This window comes from Amblyomma mixtum, chromosome 9 (genome assembly GCF_055824585.1).
Source record: "Amblyomma mixtum isolate Tamu chromosome 9, ASM5582458v1, whole genome shotgun sequence".
In the NCBI taxonomy this organism is placed as follows: domain Eukaryota; kingdom Metazoa; phylum Arthropoda; class Arachnida; order Ixodida; family Ixodidae; genus Amblyomma; species Amblyomma mixtum.
Genome location: NC_143020.1, coordinates 38,321,468 through 38,340,254, shown reverse-complemented (window position 1 = coordinate 38,340,254; position 18,787 = coordinate 38,321,468). Strand labels below are relative to the sequence as shown.

Sequence of the window (18,787 nt, the reverse complement as noted above, 5' to 3'; positions counted from 1 at the left end):
GAAGAAGGCTCTGAGATGGTCCTGAAACGTTGTTTTGAAAATAAATTATTGCTTGATGTCAGTATTTCTCAAATATTGTGCCTCTCACGCACTTCTCTCAGATGAATAAGAATCTGGCAGAAATGAGGTTCCGTCGAAACAACTGATAGACAGTGCTGGTTCATCATTCCTGTTTTTCATAAGCGGTGTAGGACCATCAGAAAAAAAATCTTATCAAGCGGTTCAACAACATATTATGTTAAGATGTGGTTTCGTATGGTATGAGAAGAGAAACAAATTCGCTTTTTCAAGGTCGTTTGCAAGACACCCTAGAACAGAATAGAGTCCTTATAATTGATGACGCAATGCTCAATTATTCCCAGAACATCTAAAAAGCGGCCTTTCGCAAAAGACAAAAAATGTCCTTTTTCTGAATACAAGCTTTAACCGGCAATGTTTCTTTATGCAGCCTGCGAAAGAAAGTGTTAGTGCAATGTGAAAGTAAAGTAACAGTTTTCGCATCCGCCTCACAGCCCCATGTCCCAGTAATCCAAAGCACATTAAGTAGTAAATAAGAGGAGGGAATAGAATCGTAATTAACTCTTTGTACATACGTTTTTGCGCCACTGAATATGAGAACTCTGTTCAAAAAAGGACTGCCGAGAAAGCGCACAGGAGAATACGCATGATGCAAAACCTTGATAAACAAAAACAGTCAGAGTAGTTAGGGAACACTTAAGCGATGGTAAAGCATTATCGAAATTTGTCTGCAAAAATGCTCGAGGCATCGAGATGGAAGTGTGGCGAAAAACAAGAAATGGGGCTGCAATCTCACGGAAATAAATATGGAGTAAAGTGAGCCGGCCCGCGCTGACAGGTCCAAAAAGATTAAACGGCGCATATTTCTCTAGTTCTTCTTTCACTCCCACCTTCCTTTCTTCCCTTACGGCGCAGTTCGGGTCTCCACCATGATATGTGAAAATTTCTGCTTCATTTTCTTTAAACAAAATTCAAGGTTCCTATCCTATTGGCATGAGTTCCATGCAAGAACCCCAAGGAAAAGTTGCAAAAACTCTGCGGAGCGGTGACTACAAGTCCAGTCGCAGTGAATAATCTATAAAACGCAATAAATTGTGTTGCTAGAAAGAAATTACAGGTGCTAGCCTTGCTAAACCTTTACAGACCATGTGGTACAAGTTTCTGATTAAAGCGCTGTAGCCGGCAGACGATATTTTCAAGTGTCTACTGTGACTGTACCAGCTTAATGGGGCATCAACGTAATTGTCGGTACGCACGCACGAGCAAGCCCAGCATATTAAGGTAGTGTAAATCCTCACAATCCAAGCCAGAGACCACCAATCTTAGAACGACTAATCTGGGCTCCCGAAACTCTGCGGAACTGCTCAGCTAAGCGAAAATATTCGTCTACGCTAGGCTGGTCTACGCAGAAAAACAATAGATCATCTGCACAAGTAACTTCGAGGTGAATATATTGAGGACGGAAACTTCGAATGACACCACTCGCAGAATACTCAGCAATAGGGGCTCTAAGCAGTGAGCCAAATGGATTTGCCCCTATTTCCCAAACGAGAAGATGGACAGGGTTGTGAAATACAGCTATTCCGAATGAAGTTGGCAGAGCAACTATTATAACAAAGACGTATTCCTTCGTAGACAACTGAGCCAACATTAGATCGTCTGAAACTGGCAACATATAATTGTGCCCGATATGATCAAACCCCTCAACAAGGTCAATATGAAGCATTCCCAGCTGTTCGAGATCGCTGCAACAGAACTATGTGACTGTTCGGTACATATGTATGTTAGTTTGAATATAAAAGGCCCTCAAACCACATTGTGATCTCGCCACAGAAGAGCTTTATTTCATGGCGAATAAATGTGAAGCTAGGGAGTGCATTTCAATCGCGCTTTCGGCCAACCGTCTAGAATACATTAGCTAGCACTTAGCACAGGCAGCAAATGCCTTTGCTGTGAGGTCAACCTTTTTCTTGGTGGCCCGCTGCTAAAAATTGTGTGCATAGGGCTGGCACTTCAGTCATCAGGGCTCAGATTGCGGTCACTGTACCTCTTAGGCAGGCGCATATTGTTTCGTCCTTTGCAGGAAATCGTAAAGTTACGCCAAGGAGGCAAAACTTGGAAGTTGCCCAGAGGACACAAAGTTGCCATGAATTGCCAAGAGTGCCACATCCAGATCACCAGTAAGGATAACCGGGTATAAAATTCGTGCGCGCATCCTTAACATGTAGAAAGCTGTCGCAGGCTCACACTTTCTCTAGGCACGCTCTGAAAATACTCAGATCTTGCGTACGCGGACTGAACAGGCTCTTGCATTCAGTTCTGACCTAGAGCGCAAAATTCATTTGCTCATCTGCCCATAATCACGTTTTTAAGGCGACGAAGTGCATCCTTGTGGAATCGCTTTCTATCCGTCTCCAGCGTTTTTTAGTGTATTTTGTGTGTGTATTGCGGGGACGCCGCCCCCGTCATACGGCGATGGATGTGGATCCTCCTGGGCATCCGACCAGACTGCCGGCTCCTTCCTCGAGTTCTTCGAGGAAGCGGTGCAGCCTTCCCAGTGACCCCGACAGCGAGGACACCATAGAGTACTTCAGCGAGGACAGTACCGAAGGCGAATTTGAGACATACCTCAGCCGCAGGACAAAAAGAAGACTATTAAGAGCCAGCTCCTCATCGAGCCAGTCCACGGTGAAGACAACTGGCCAAGCATCGAAGCATACTATTCTCATCCTGCCTGCGCATCGATCCCACATGAGGCGGCTTAACAGGCAAGCTGTCTCAATGCAACTTGAGGCCCTTGTGCCGAACGAAATTAAAGACGTTCGTGTGAACTCGCGCAAAAACGTTGTTGCAGTTGACGTCCATCATGCGCCAGCACTCGAATCACTGCGGGCCATCACTGAACTCGGAGGCATGTCGGTCCGTACAGTTATCCCGCTCAGCGAGGACATTTCTTCTGGCGTCATCTATGACGTCAATGAGACGATCACGCAAGAAGATCTGCCCTTACTTGTGAAGCCAGGAAACGAAGACACCGTGATTCTCCGAGTTTCACGTCTTGGGAAATCTCGCTTTGTCAAGATTGTCTTCAAAGGCGACAGCCTTCCGTCACATGTGAAGGTAGGCCTTTTTCGTCACGCAGTTCGGCCATTCATACCAAAGCCCCTACAATGCACGAATTGTATGAAACTGGGTCATGTTAGCGGAGTCAGCGGCAACGCGAGTGTGTGTTCCCGGTGTGCCGAGCCTCATGATTCTGAGACATGCACAGCACAAATTCTCAGGTGTTCAAACTGCAACGCTCCCTATGCCGCCTCATCTAGAGACTGCCCGCGGCTAAAAGAAGAGCGTGCTGTCCTAAGACAAATGGTCCGAGACAACTCGACGCATCGCGAAGCCGCCGCGATCATTCGCAAGAGACGTGCCCGACGCAAGAGGAAATCCAGACAGGCTGCTGCCAATGACAGCCGCAACGACGCGCTGTTGGCGCCTCCTGCTCACCCTCCTCCACCTCCTGTTCCACCTCGCCCCAGTGTGCTCCGTCCGCCCTCTGTGGACAAGGGTGGCCAGATGTCATCAGGTTCCGATCCTTGGCCAGCGCTTCCGCCATTATGTCCTCCTGAGGCCCCTCCACGTAAGCTCCCATCGCTGAGCACGTCGGCCGCTGCAGACGGGCTCCCGGAGCAAGACCGCCAAACCCTCGTGATTCTAAAGACCGTGGTCAACGCAATTCGGCCTCTCCTACAGGCTCTGCAATCCGCAACTGCTCGAAGCGTTTTACTAGTGCTGGACTCCCTGGGTTCAGCCCTTCAAGGACTTTAATTCATAATGGCTGGCCACCTTCCCTCCTTTCGTGAGGAAGTCAGAGGCGCCACGATCTTCCGATGGAACGCAAGAGGTCTGAGGTCGCGAATGTCAAGTTTTCGTCCTTACGTATTCACTAACTACTTCCCGATATTGATAATCTGCGAGCCGAAATTATCAGAAGCAATCAGGCTCTCCGGGTACGAATCTTTTTTCGCCCCTACATGCGGGGAGCGCAGCCAAGTCTTGGTATACCTCCACACTGACATGACGTATGTTTGCTGCTCAGTTCCACCTCACAATGACAATCAATGCGCGTGTTTCTTAATCAAGACAAAAACGCTAGAATTCACACTGATTGCAGCATATGTGTCACCCTCCTCTCAATTAGACTGCGAAAGGCTGAAGGCCATCATGGAACAAATCCGGGCTCCTTGAATCATTACTGGCGATTTTAACGCCCACCATTTGCTATGGGGAAGCACCAGAATTAACGCCAAAGGAAGGCATCTGGCGTTATTTGCTTCCGACAATGATCTGTATGTTATGAATGACGGCAGTCCGACATACCTGCGCGGCTGTCACTACAGCAGCTGCCTGGACCTGACATTAGTCTCAAGGTCGTTGCAACGAAGTGTTCGCTGGTTTTGTGATGTTGAGACCCATGGAAGTGACCACATTCCTACCTACCTCAAAATAAACGGCCTTGGTGCGTCCTCCCCAGCCCAACTCGCGCGAATTGACTGGGGCAGTATTTCGAAAACATTTGGAGGAGACGAGCAAAGAAGCCCTCACTGGCAGGCTGGAGCACACTATAGCTAATGCTATGAACGTTGCGAGAAGTCACATCACGTCCTCACGAATACGCAGTGATTTTGATATTGAACTAGAACGCCTGCGTGCTCTTCGGCGGCGAGCAGAAAAGCGATACAGACGAACCAAGTGCCTAAATGATCTACGGGAGGCGAGACGTACGCAGAAAAAAAATTAAACGAAGAATGGATCAGCTGGCGAACTAGCGCTGGAGGTCCTTTTGTCAGCACTTGGATCCCCGCAAGCCCATGTCCCTCATATGGCGTACTGTGCGGGGCCTCCGTACGCTTCCGCAGCAAAGACAACCCTTCTATGCGTTGGCTTTCTATCAAGATCGACAGCAGTCTGAGGTAGCAACGGACTACTGCAGGAAAATTGCTGGTGTACCAACTGCTTCGAGTTCCCGGCGTGTTCCTCCTGCCTCACGGGTCTCAGCCATGGATGTCCTTTTTTCTCGCGAGGAACTGGACGCTGCTCTTGCAGGATGTCGGCGTTCGTCTTCACCAGGGCCAGATGGAATCACATATGCTGCGCTGTCCCACCTTGGCCACGACGCGCGAGAAGAGCTCCTCAAACGTTACAACGACTCTTGGCTCGACGGTGCTGTTCCTCAAGAATGGAAGTCGAGTCGATTGATACCCCTACTCAAACCAGGGAAATCTCCGCTCGAGCTCTCATCGTATAGGCAAATAGCTTTGGCCAGTTGCGTAGGAAAGGTCATGGAGAAAATGATTTTGTCGCGCCTTGAGTGGTACCTCGAGCACTACAAAATATACCCCGACGCTATGGCCGGCTTCAGGCGGGGTCGCTCTTCTATTGACAACGTCGTTGATCTTGTATCCACGGTTCAACAACAGAAGCGCTTGAAACGTTTGTCAGTGGCACTCTTTCTGGATGTAAAAGGTGCCTACGACAACGTGACCCATGAGACCATCCTTGATGCGCTGGAAACTGTGGGCATCGGTGGTCGAATGTTTGCGTGGATAGAGAGCTATCTGTCCAAAAGATCATTTTTTATCCAATGTGAAGATGGCCCGACGCCTGCGCATTACACCTACCGTGGCGTGCCCCAGGGCGGTGTCCTTAGCCCTACATTGTTTAATCTGACTCTCATCGCCCTCCCTGAGAACCTCCCCAACACCGTCCAGGTGTGTATGTACGCCGATGACTGCATTTGGGCCTCCTCTGTGACGCGTCCCCAGGTGCGTGCAAGACTTCAGCGGGCAGCATCGATCACTTCTTCCTATCTCCAGAAGCAAGGTCTCAGCGTTTCACAGGAAAAGTGCACGCTAGTAGCATTTACACGTAAATGTATGACTCCATATCCGGTACGCATCGACGGTCAAGTCATTTCTTACAGCAAAACTCATCGTTTCCTAGGGATCCTGATCGACCGCAATTTATCATGGAGCCCGCATTGCACTCTACTGATAAAAAAGCTAACATCTATCGCTCATTTACTCCGCTTTCTAGGTGGAAAATCATGGGGCTCGTCGGTCCAGTCAATGATGGAGTTGTACAGAGCTCTATTTGTCGGATGTTTGCGGTACAGTACACCTGTACTCTCAAACACGTGCAAAACTAACATGCGTGCCCTCCAGTCAGTACAGGGTCAGGCCCTTCGCACATGCCTAGGTCTCCCTCGGAGCGCATCAACACTGGGTAGCATTGCACTCGCCAAAGACCGCCCGATCTCTACTTATGTTGTTCTAGACTGCTTGCGAATGCACATACGTCATATCTCAAGGATTCCACAACATCACCTTGCGCCTTTGCCACTGCAGAGACCACATTCTGCATTTGCAAAGGTCATAACGACGCAACAGTCGTCGATCCCACAACAGTTCACCCCGGCAGCACTACCTCCCTCTCCTCTGTGGTGTATGCGGCTCCCATGTGTGCGCCTTGCTTTTCCGGGGATAGCGAAGAAGTCAAATTTATCGTCGCCAGCCATTAAGCAACTGACACTGCCCATGCTCCACTTCGATTATTCGGACCGTACTCACGTCTATACGGATGGATCAGTAACCTCTACTAGTTCCGCCTGCGCTGTGGTCGTTCCTGCGCGACAGACTCAAATTCACCAACAAATTTCGCATCGGACTACCTCTACTGGAGCAGAGTTGGCCGCACTTCTTGCGGCGGTACAGTATATCTCTCAACAATCACCTCAAAAATGGGCTGTTTTCTGTGATTCAAAAGCTGCCCTACAATGTCTTCAATCTGCCTTGAGACATAGCGACCATGAGCAACTTACAGCGGAGATACGATATCTGCACCACCAGGCAATCGAACAAGATCATGAAATCATCTTCCAGTGGGTACCAGGCCATAGCGGCATTGTTGGTAACGCCTTAGCTGACGATGCTGCTCGATCGGCTCACGATGCAACCAACACTGTCCGCATACCACTGACAAGAGCTGACGGAGCAAGGCACCTTCAACTGCGCGCCCGAAACCTGACTGTAACGTCGTGGTCTGCCCCTGGAGGTTGGTCACCCCCCTCGCATCACTTAAACCTCTTCCTCCAACATCATATACCATTCGGCCTCCCCCGCGGTGATACTACGCTGTTGTACCGCCTGTGGCTGGGAGTGGCGTTCACAAACGCCTATTCCCATCTCATCGCAATGGCTGACTCTCCTGCGTGTGACCAGTGCGGTTGTGACGAGACGATCAGCCACCTCCTCTGTGACTGCCCTCGTTTTGAGCGAGAGCGCGGCCTCCTAAGTGCTTCTCTGCTCCGCTTGGACTCGCGTCCTTTAACAGAGTCTAACGCTCTGGTGCCTTGGACACAACCTTCCAGACAACGGAAAGCGGTGAAAGCGCTCCTGACTTTCTTAAGGGACTCGGGGTTGCATTCCCGCCTATAATATTGAAGTTTTCAGTGCGCGCCCTCTGTCTCTGTGACATAGTGGTCGCTGGACACTTAGACAACTCATTTCCTTGCCGCTTTTTTCCTTTTTTCCCCTTTGTTCCCCTCCCCAAGTGTAGGGTAGCCAACTGGGCATCGCCTGGTTAACCTCCCTGCCTTTCCGTCCTTTTCTCTCTCTCTCTCTCTCTCTCTAAGGCGGAAGCCTTTAGTGCCTCATACTGTCGTGACTAAGTTGTCTTAGCAAGTGTGTCCGCGTTACGGCCTCACTACTTAAATAAAAAAACCTGTGTCGAAGATGGGAGTCGAACCAGGGCCTTCAGCATTTGAAGTGGAGACGCTACCACTCCGCCACGAAGGCTCAGGGTTTCGGCATAAATAAAGGCAAATCTTATGAATGCTTGGGTTCCGTAAATGAAAGAAATAAAAATAAAAATAAGAAAACAAACAAAAATAAAACAATAAAATGGAATTAAAAAAGACAAAATAAATAAAAATAAACAGTGTGCCAGGAAAGGCTTTCGCCTTGCAGCACTGTAGAGAGTCAAAGTGTCGTGTGTATTTTTTTAGCTTTGAGAGTGACTCGAGTAACAAGAAGTCCTGTCCAGCTAATATCAGGGCTGTAATGACGCACGAGCTTCTCACCTTCGAAGGTTGCGTTTGGCTCCTACGTGCAGCGCTCCGCTTCACTTGGCCTTGAAATTTCTATAAAGCAGAGACTAGCGCAGACATTAGTGACGGACGGTGCATTTGGTTTTGCTTCTCTTGCGCACGCGATGAAAGCGTCTGAGTGAATTTGTCTTTTATTCTTTACAATGTCACCCAGTGAATATCATTTACGTGAGAGACATAATGTAGCGTAATAATGTACCATTTCACTGCAACTAAGGAAACATTTTTGTTTATAGGCAGCTGCAGCCGCCAGTCCGTGCGAAGTCTTGCTTTCGTGCTCCTTATGGTGATGCTGTTAGCGCTCCAAAAAGCCCACGCCTGCAGCGACAACTCCTGTTTGTACGAATGCAGAGTCAAGGAATGGGAAACAGGCCGTTGCTTTGTTGGCCGCTGTTATTGCTGGTATTTTTGAAGTCACGGCAACGTGTGTTTCAGCAATGCCAGCAAGCTCGTCCTTTCGTCGCATCTACTTATTGCTGGCATTGATTAGCATCAGTCACGGCCTAGCCCATCCTGTGACTACAATGATTTGAACGCTTAATAAAATGTGATATATATCATTCTGTGTTTTTTTTTATATCTTGAGTATGTGTACCTCCAATAGTGAAGAAATAATATATTTATTTATTTACTGACTGATTCTAAAATCTCGTGAAGAAATTTTAGCATGCTACGAGCACATGCAAGAAAAAGTACTCTAACAGAGGCGTCAGCAGCATGCAATTAAGTGAAAAACCAGCAATAAGCGCAATAAAACTTTACCTAGCTTGAGTGACACAAAGGCTCCAATAACGAGAAGACAGCAGCGTTTTTCTTTCGCCTTATTCAGCTGTGGATAGCACTTTGCCTAGAGGGCAATGAGCCACGTCTGAGCGCAATTCATCGGGGGTGTTGACAATCGAAGCTGCCAAAGGCAGGTGATTGTCTATTTTATGGTTCCGCCTAACATGAGGCTGGGGCCGCTGCCTTGCGCAACACTGCAATGGAGAGCTAGGAGCAGTTACGTTTAGGGTTGAAGCTTCATACGTGCATTTCTTAAAGCGACTGCTATGCTCCTAACGTGGTCACAGCCAGTTATACCTAAATTGCAGCGATCAGAAGGTTGCAACATATTTTCCACTAGCCCATAAATTGGAAATTGTGTGGAGCACTGGACCATAATTTTGTAAAAACGCACAGAAGTTGAATATGATGCTTTGTTACGCAATTTGGAAATATCTCACCATAGGTGATACTCATATAGTGCGGTTTTTAGTGAACTACAATTTCAAGTGAAGCAGCAACAGCGTAGAGGTAAAGCGTTAGTCCCCAGTTCAAGAAGAAGCAGCTACAGCGTAGAGGTAAAACCTCAGCCCCCCGTTCAGGAACACCGCTATTCGCTTCCCAGCGATGCGAAATTCTGCACAGCATAAAACAAAATACGCATGGCCATGTAATTCGATAAACAGGCCTGAGGCGCGGCTTGATCTCAGTAACAACAGCCGACAAAGTACTCGCTCACCAGAAGAGGATTTGTTCACCATGATGTAGTACTTGGCGACAACCTCCTGTATCGATACGCCATTTAACAGTCGGGCGCATAGCAATCGAATCACGTGTCAACTACAGCTGTAGCCCAACGGTGGATGCTAAAAACAGTCAGTGGATGCTCCCGACAAGGCTAACATTGCAATCTAAACCTGGCAAAGCTTAACGATAAAACGTTATCCAATGTGCCTAGTCTAGCAGTGCTGGTCGATAAACTAGATTATTTTCATTTACATACGATGTCATAAGGCTTAGCGAGGGTATTATAAAAGTGAAGGCGAATACACGGCCAAAATGTGGGCTGGTACTATTCTATTGTAGATTAGCCGAGAGTAGTCACCCAGGCTTGGGATTATGATTAAAAAAAATAGCGCGGGCAACATGGAGGATTTTTGTAGCATTAGCGAAAGGTGCCAGTCAACGCGACTCATATAAATATAAGGTAAAAATTGCAGTTTGTTTAGCAATTATATGCACGTAATATTGTGCGAAAACAGTTTTTCACTGACGGAAACCACCGAGACATACCTGGAAGTGCTACTGACGTTTGCACTTACCAAGGTAGCCAATCATGCGTGTCTCCAGCTTTCCCATCGCAAGTGCCAACTGCTGCTATCTTGTGTTTCGCGTTGTTTTAGTTCGCTAGCGGCCGACTCCACACTCAAATAAAGCTCGAGCGAGCTCAGAACTTGTGCAGTCCTGCGTACCAGCCATGGTTATGGTCAGCGAAACGAGTCGAAGTTTAAGCCGCCATGGAGGACTTGGTTTGTGGAAGGTGGCGCGCACGTGAGAGCCACGGCGTGCGCTCCTGTACATTATATCGGGTCTGGCTTCGCAACGAAGCTAGAACCGCACCTCAGCCTGCAAGTCGGGAACCCTTCTGAAGTACGATTCTCCTTCCAAGGACCCCCTCATTGTTTTATAACGAGATGGCTGCGGGTATTAGTTGCAGTCCCAATAAATAATATATTACTGTGTCAATTTGCCGTTCCCCTTTGGTAAGCATGCACTCTTGTTGATCTTGCGCACTATGCGGACCGCCCACATTTGACGAACTCACCAGAAGGGGATTTTGAAGAGCTTGGTTTGTTCCGAATGTCTTCAAGTGCTTGCACTTTTTAGAAATGACAAGAAGGTTTAAGCGCCCAACAAGATGCGGACAGTAAGGAAAGAGATGTAACACACGAGCTTCAACTTGGACAGTTTATTATGAACCACACAGCGGAATATATTGGCAAGTCGTAGCCTGAAATCACACCTGCACAGGCAGCAAAATAATCCGTGACATCCCAAACACAGCAATTTCTTCCAAAACCGCGGGATTGACGGCTTGTACACCAAGACACCCCCTAAACGATCGATCAACTCTGCATGCAAGATTTTTCGCGGGAGCTGAAAAGACTTTTAGGGCGGAAGCTCTACTCCTCACATGAAGAACATCAAGGTCATTCAACTCTGAAGAATGAGCTTCAAGCAGCGAAGCGTTGATATCATACTATGTGACTCGCCGCGCCTCGGCGCAGCTGTGGTGCGTAAATTCGGCGTCGTTCCCTCGCCTTCTCAACTGTGTTCAACAACGTTATTCAAAGCTCACCTCGCCGTTTCACGGAGCCACGTGACTCGCCGCTCATCAGATAAGATAAAAAGCGCGAAGAGTTGCTTTACGTTCGTAGAGAGCCATTGAGCAGTCGCGCGTTGAAAGCAGTGCTTCGGCTGTGTATCCTCGACGTCTGATTGAATCTGATTATTTTGATTATCAAGAACATCGACACGGCGCGTTGACGATGGATAGAGCATAGAAGCATTAAACCACCGCAAACCGTATGTGACCATGCTTAAAACAGCATACGCTTTGTAAACTGGGTTCCACAGGGTTGAACCCCAGCCAATTTTTTTTTTTGCAATGATTGTGCGATCCAGATATTGTCGCGAGTGGAAGAAAAAGACGAGTAGCGATTGCGGCGCGCCGACGACGACGTTGCTGCTGGTGGACCTGCCTGTTTTGTTCTGTGCTCTCTGTCTTCACCCGTTCTCGCCGCCGGCCTGTACGTCAAGCCGTGACATTTGGTGCAGGTGCTGGGTAACGCATCTCATGCAGCGCACCCCGCCTCGTAGTTCGAGCCCCGTCCTAAGTCCTGGCCGTCGAGTTTTCTTGGAGGAGCCCTCGGCAGAAACTGAGACTCGCGCTAGCCGACGTCAGCAAGGCCAAGCGCCGGAATTCGGACTCTTGCCCGAGGGATCGCGGACATCTAGGACAGCCAACGTCACCATGGCGTCCCAGTCACAACAAACCGACCCCGCGATTGCGTCGAGGATCGTCTACGTGCCTGTCACTCCAAGATCTGTCGTCCCGTTCCGTGGCGATGGCCTCGACGATGTTGAAGACTGGGTCCAGCACTATGAAAGAGTAGCTCGACATAACGGGTGGACTCCCGACCAATGCCTGCAGAATCTGTACTTCTCCCTGGAAGCCACAGCAAAGTATTGGTTTGAGAACCATGAGGCTTCTTTAACATCATGGGAGACATGCAAGAGCGAACTGGTGCGCACGTTCGCGAACCAACACCGGCGACAGCAAGCAGAAGATCTGCTCCACGCTCGCATCCAGGGACCCACCGAAAGCGTCAGGAGCTTCGTCGAAGACGTGCTGCGTCTGAGTGCCCGCGCCGACCCGCGGGCTACTGAGGAGAAAAAGGTACGGGCGTTGATGAGGGGTGTCCGGAATGACATCTTTGGAGGCCTCATACGCAATCCTCCGACCACAGTAGCCGGATTTGTCGCCGAAGCTACAAATATCGAGCACGCATTGGCGACAAGAACCAGTCACTTTCAGAGACTGAGCGCCCTTCCTGCCGTCTCAAGTCTTGCCTCGTCTGGCCTGGGCGGAGTTGGTCTAGCCGATGTTCGAGAAATAATTCGCGACGTCATCCGCGAGGAGCTGAAAAAGCTCTTCCCTTCTCCTGAGCAGCCCGCCTCTGTCTCCATCGCGTCGGCCGTTGGCGAGGAACTGCGACACACGCTGGCGCCAGAAGACGTCCCAATTGTAGCTGCAGCCGACCCACCAACTCTGAGCTACGCCGCCGCAGTTCGTCGTCCGCCTCCCGCCCATCGCCAAGTCCAGAGCGCTCCCGATTCTGGCCTTCAACGCCGCGAGTTCCTGCACCCGTCTGATGCCCGCCTGGGACCGCCGAGACGCAGGAAAACCGACATCTGGAGGACTGCGGACCGGCGACCATTGTGTTTTCACTGCGGTGAGCCTGACCACATGTATCGCTCCTGTCCATACCGCGAGCTTGGCCTAAGGGGTTTTAACCGGGCTGATCCGTGCCCCCGCTACGGTGAACAGCCCCGCGACATACAAGACTACCTTCGACGTTCTCCATCACCGGTTATAGCTTCTCCTCGCACCTCCCGGTCGCCGCCACCTCGCCGCCCACCATCCCCTTCTCGCGGGTCTCGCCGTGAGAGCCTTTCGCCACTTCGGGAAAACTGAGTACGGCTACGCCTGGAGGTGGCGTTGCCGGAGTCGCACGAAGTAAAGAACCTCCGCCTACGTTGGAATGTCCCAGCTCGACCGATGGCATCCTTGGAAGCGCGAATCGTTTTGTAACCTCTAGCAATGTGCACATTCTGATCGACGGACGCGACGTAACGGCGCTTGTGGACACCGGCGCCGATTACTCGGTCTTCAGCGGAAGTTTCTCTCGGCGTCTTCGCAAGGTTACCACCCAGTGGGACGGACCGCCCATACGTACCGCGGGAGGCCACATCGTAAACCCTGTTGGCAAGTGCACTGCCCGCGTCGAGATCCACGGTGAGACGTGCCCCGCCACATTCGTGATATTGGAGAATTCCTCTAAAGATGTTATTCTGGGCATAGATTTTCTCCGTGAATATGGCGCCGTAATCGACATAGGGCAGAACAGGTTGACCCTCCGCGCACGTTCTTCATCGCCAGTACCGCCTCGGGCCACAGGCTTTGCGATGAAAGTTGATGCCGACCATGTCCACTTGCCGCCGTTGTCGACAGTTTTCCTGCCGGTCCGAGCCGATACAACAGCATGTGGAGAAGGCGTTCTGGAAGGCAGTGTCCAGCTGTTACTTACGCGTGGCATTGGTGTTGCGCGAGGGGTCGCAAATGTTCGACGAGGGTGTGCCAACATCTTCGTGACCAACTTCAGGAACGAGCCGCAGCACCTGACAAAAGGGTCAGTTATAGCCCAAATGGAAGAACTTAGCGGCGTTCGTGAAGCTGTTGCGCTGCCTACAGAGGCGGCCCCGCCCGAGTCTCGAGACCCTGCAACGTTGCCCCTGGATATCGACCCCAAACTTGAGCCTTCCCAAACACGTGAACTGCTCTCTCTTTTGCATCGGTACAATAACTGTTTCGCGACGACATCCCGAGTTCGCCAGACACCCGTCGCCAAGCATCGAATTATTGTCGACACCGCAACGCACCCGATTCGTCAGCCGCCGTACCGCGTTTCCTTGAAGGAAAGGGAAACCATACAGGAGCAAGTGCGCGAAATGATAAAGGACGACGTCATCCAACCATCCAACAGTCCGTGGTCCGCACCTGTAGTACTAGTGAAGAAAAAAGACGGGACCCTACGATTTTGCGTCGACTACCGGCGACTCAACAAGGTGACCAAGAAGGACGTGTATCCACTACCCCGCATCGACGACACCCTAGACCGTCTTCGTCATGCCCGCTATTTTTCGTCCATCGACTTGAAGAGTGGATACTGGCAAATTGAAGTGGATGAGCGCGACCGCGAAAAGACTGCATTTATAACCCCGGATGGCCTCTACGAGTTTAAGGTGATGCCGTTTGGCCTGTGTACAGCGCCCGCGACATTTCAACGAGTCATGGATACTGTGCTCGCCGGTCTAAAGTGGCAGACATGTCTCGTGTATCTGGATGACGTTGTCATCTTCTCAAGCACTTTCGCAGACCATCTGGTGCGTCTTGAAGCGGTTCTTCAAGCTATTCTGAACGCCGGACTCACGCTCAAGCCTTCGAAGTGCCGGTTCGCATACAGTGAACTAAAGTTCCTTGGTCACATCGTCAGCCAAGTGGGTGTGAAGCCAGACCCCGAGAAAACGGCCGCCGTCGCATCCTTCCCTCCACCGTCGGACAAGAAGACCGTCAGAAGCTTTCTTGGTCTCTGCGCATACTTCCGACGTTTCGTACGGAACTTTGCCCAGATCGCGGCGCCACTTTACCGCCTGACGAAGGATAACGTTGTCTTTGAGTGGACCGAGGAGCAACAATCAGCATTCCGCCAATTAAAACACGCCCTTGCAACATCCCCCATACTAGGCCATTTTGATCAAGACGCCGACACTGAACTCCACACGGACGCCAGCAACAAAGGACTAGGAGCAGTGCTGGTGCAATTCCAGGACGGCGCTGAGAGGGTTATTGCGTATGCCAGCCGAGCTCTTTCGCAGGCGGAGGGCAATTACTCGACAACTGAGAAAGAGTGCCTCGCTGTCATCTGGGCCATCACCAAATTCCGGCCCTATCTGTACGGTCGCCCTTTTCGTGTCGTCACCGATCACCATTCGCTGTGCTGGCTCGCCAATATTAAGCATCCAGCAGGCCGCCTTGCTCGGTGGAGCCTTCGGCTACAGGAGTACGACGTCACCATCACCTACAGGTCCGGCCGCAAACACCATGATGCTGACTGCTTGTCTCGAGCCCCCGTGGAGCCGGCACCGGGAGGCGAAAATGACGAAGAGGACGGCTTCCTTGGGGCATTGGACATGGCAGATATGGCTGCTCGGCAACGCAGTGATCCTCAGCTTGATCAGCTGATGGCGCACTTGGAAGGCCACTAAGCTGCGGTGCCTCGCATTTTCCAGCGCATACTGCCGACATTCAAGATAATGCATGGTGTATTGTACAAGCAGAACTTCGACAGCAGCCCGAGGTCGTGGCTCCTTGTTGTGCCGGAAGACCTGCGCGCCGAGGTCGTCCAAGCTTGCCATGACGATCCTACAGCTGGTCACCTTGGCTACAGCCGAACACTTTCACGTATTCGAGAACGGTACTACTGGCCGACACTTCCTAAGTACGTCCGTCACTACATAAGAACTTGTCGAGAGTGTCAAAGGCGCAAAACACCGCCCATACGACCAGCTGGCCTTCTCCAACCACTCGAACCACCGCCTGTTCCGTTCCACACTGTCGGAATGGATTTTCTTGGTCCATTCCCAACGTCGCGGTCGGGCAACAGGTACGTTATCATAGCGACGGACTACCTAACACGATACGCGGAGTCCCGAGCACTTCCGTCGGCGACAGCTGTTGAGGCAGCCCAATTTTTTATTGAGTGCATTGTGCTCCGTCACGGTGCCCCTGCCGTTTTGATCACTGACCGGGGTGCCGCGTTTCTGGCCAAGCTCACACAGGAGATCCTCCGTCTCAGCTGCACCAGCCACCGCCGAACTACTGCGTACCATCCGCAAACGAATGGGCTGACGGAGCGGCTGAACAAGACCATGGCCGACATGATCGCCATGTACGTGGATGTCGCCCACCGCAGTTGGGACGCGGTACTGCCCTACGTTACATTCGCTTATAATACCGCTGTCCAGGAGACGACAGGTATGTCCCCTTTCCAGCTGGTACATGGAAGACAGGTCACCACGATGCTTGACGCTATGCTACCGCACGAGCCACCTGTCGACGTCGCCGATGATGCCCGACTAGTCTGCGAGCGCGCAGAAGAAGCTCGGCAACTCGCCAGACTCCGTACCCAACATCAACAACATGCCGACGCTCGTCGGTACAATCTCCGTCGACGCGACGTCCATTTTTACCCTGGAGACAAGGTCTGGGTGTGGACACCGGTGCGCCGTCGAGGTCTCTCCGAAAAACTCATGAAGCGCTACTTCGGCCCGTATACAGTTGTTCGCCGCCTCGGTGAACTTAATTACGAGGTGCTGCCCGAAGGAACCCGACCGTCATCACGTCGTTCACCCCGCCCTGAAATAGTGCACGTAGTGCGGCTTAAACCGTATTACGCGCGATGATCGCCTGGACCCGAACTGATTTTACCACTCCCTTTTACACTGGCCAGCAGGAGTTGCTGGGCGCGTGTGTGGTTTTCCTTCCTGTGCTCTTGCTTCCGTGCTAGCATCGGGACGATGCTTCTTTATAGGGGGAGGTAGTGTCGCGAGTGGAAGAAAAAGACGAGTAGCGATTGCGGCGCGCCGACGACGACGTTGCTGCTGGTGGACCTGCCTGTTTTGTTCTGTGCTCTCTGTCTTCACCCGTTCTCGCCGCCGGCCTGTACGTCAAGCCGTGACAATATAACGCTAAACAGTTTGATTTCGCATTGGAGTCATGCCTTGCGCACGAACTCAGATCTTGCATTAGCATCAACATTTCGTTCACCCTTCCTACAGTTCATGCAGATGAAGTCCCCGAAACTGTCCCTCATATTTCTTCGATGTTCACTGGGGCGATGATCCACACACATCCTACTCTGACCTACACAAGCTAGTACATGCTGGTATGTATCTAGTACTCGTCACAGAAGCGATGTGACAACCGATGCGGTTGCAACAAATCGGCTCGATACGGGAACGAAAGTTCTCTTTGTACAGCGCGCGTAAATCACCTGCCCTAAAGCCCCTAAGTGAATGAACTTGAATAAAGGTGTTAAAGATTTGGGGAAGGTTAAAGGCATACAATCCTGGATGGTTCGCTCGTTGCTTTAAATCAGCATTCATATCTTTTCGTGTGGGGCACTGGCACAGGTGTCAACCATTTTAAATTACACAAGTTACAGGACAAACCAAGCCGAGCTACTGGCAAAAATACCGTTCACTGAAAGCGTGAAATTTTTATCTTCCAGTGTCTAAAGCACTTCAGCGAATCAACACTAAAACTAGGCCTCTACGCGGGGAATCCGTATCTCGGTTCCAGAGGTGACATTGTGTAGTAATAATAACTGATGCTGTATGTCACCTACCCTACAGCCTCGTACCAAATTCGGCTTTCAGAAATTGCTTGCAAAATGCAGTGTACATTGCGTCCATGAGTTAAACTAACAAGTTGAACAATAATATTTTTTTTTAAACTGGAACATCTCTTCATCGTAGAGAAGGAACGGACCGGTAAATCACTGGCGTGACCACACCTGCTTTTCTCACTCCGTGCATTATGCTGGCTCGGCATTTCAATGTTTAGCAGCTGCCGGCACTGTTTACCCAATGAATTTGTACTAGGCCGCCACGCTATTTGGGCGATGTCCTTAGTCGAAGACACCGTTGGCTGTTACTATCCTGTGCAACCACGCGACCATCTGTTTGTGTTCTCATGGGTCTACGCTGGAAAAAGCCGCTTGCCAAGAGGAGAACGTGAAGTGGAGGATGGGTGGTTCGTATTGCGGTTGGTTTGGGCATTTCCATATGTAGCGGATGAGTGTGGGTGTAGGACTTCTGTATGTTGGGCACTATTTCGTATATTGTGTGGGAAAGAAGTGTTCTGGTAGTGTTTGGGGAAAGTGTGCGTCATGAGCTAGCTGCAGGCTGGGTCAGTCTGCTGACGGACTTGTGTGCGTGTGTGGGAGGTGGGAGTGTGCTTCTCTAGCGCCTCTAGTGTTCTAGGGTGGGTGCGTATGGTACTCGGTTCGGGGCGGGGTTGATAAGTTATTGTCTTCGGCTGTAAATCCGCTCGTGTCCAGCGTGTCAACCCTCGGCCGAGCGCAGTTCCGAACTCGTTTCCTGGAAGGGAACCGTCGTCTGGTGTCCGGACAATTCCGATCAGGTGAGGTGTGTCCGTGAAGCAGTGTTGGAGGATGTGTCGCATCTTTATTGATAATCCGCCACCAACGTATGTCCCACGGGCCGCTGGTGACTCAGCTCAGCCAGTCTAGATTTGTATGTCCTCTTTCTACTGGTCGAGAGATTTGAAGAGCATGTCAAAGACAACAGGTCTTTCTTGCGCTGTCCTGCTGCAGCGCTTGTTTATTGAATCTGAGATGCTTCATTTACATCGAGCGGCGCTCTCAGAAGCCTGCAGTGGCCGCGTGGTCACGCATTAAAGATCGTCGTATGTAGTAGTTT

The 18,787-nt window shown here is 50.7% G+C and overlaps 1 protein-coding gene across 1 annotated transcript in view; it reads right to left on the bottom strand.

Annotated features, from left to right (window-relative positions):
* The window catches only part of LOC149328788 (venom metalloproteinase antarease-like TtrivMP_A), a 105,750-nt gene that overhangs the window by 78,305 nt on the left and 8,658 nt on the right, over positions 1–18,787 (bottom strand). The gene's annotated exons all lie outside the window — the stretch shown is intronic.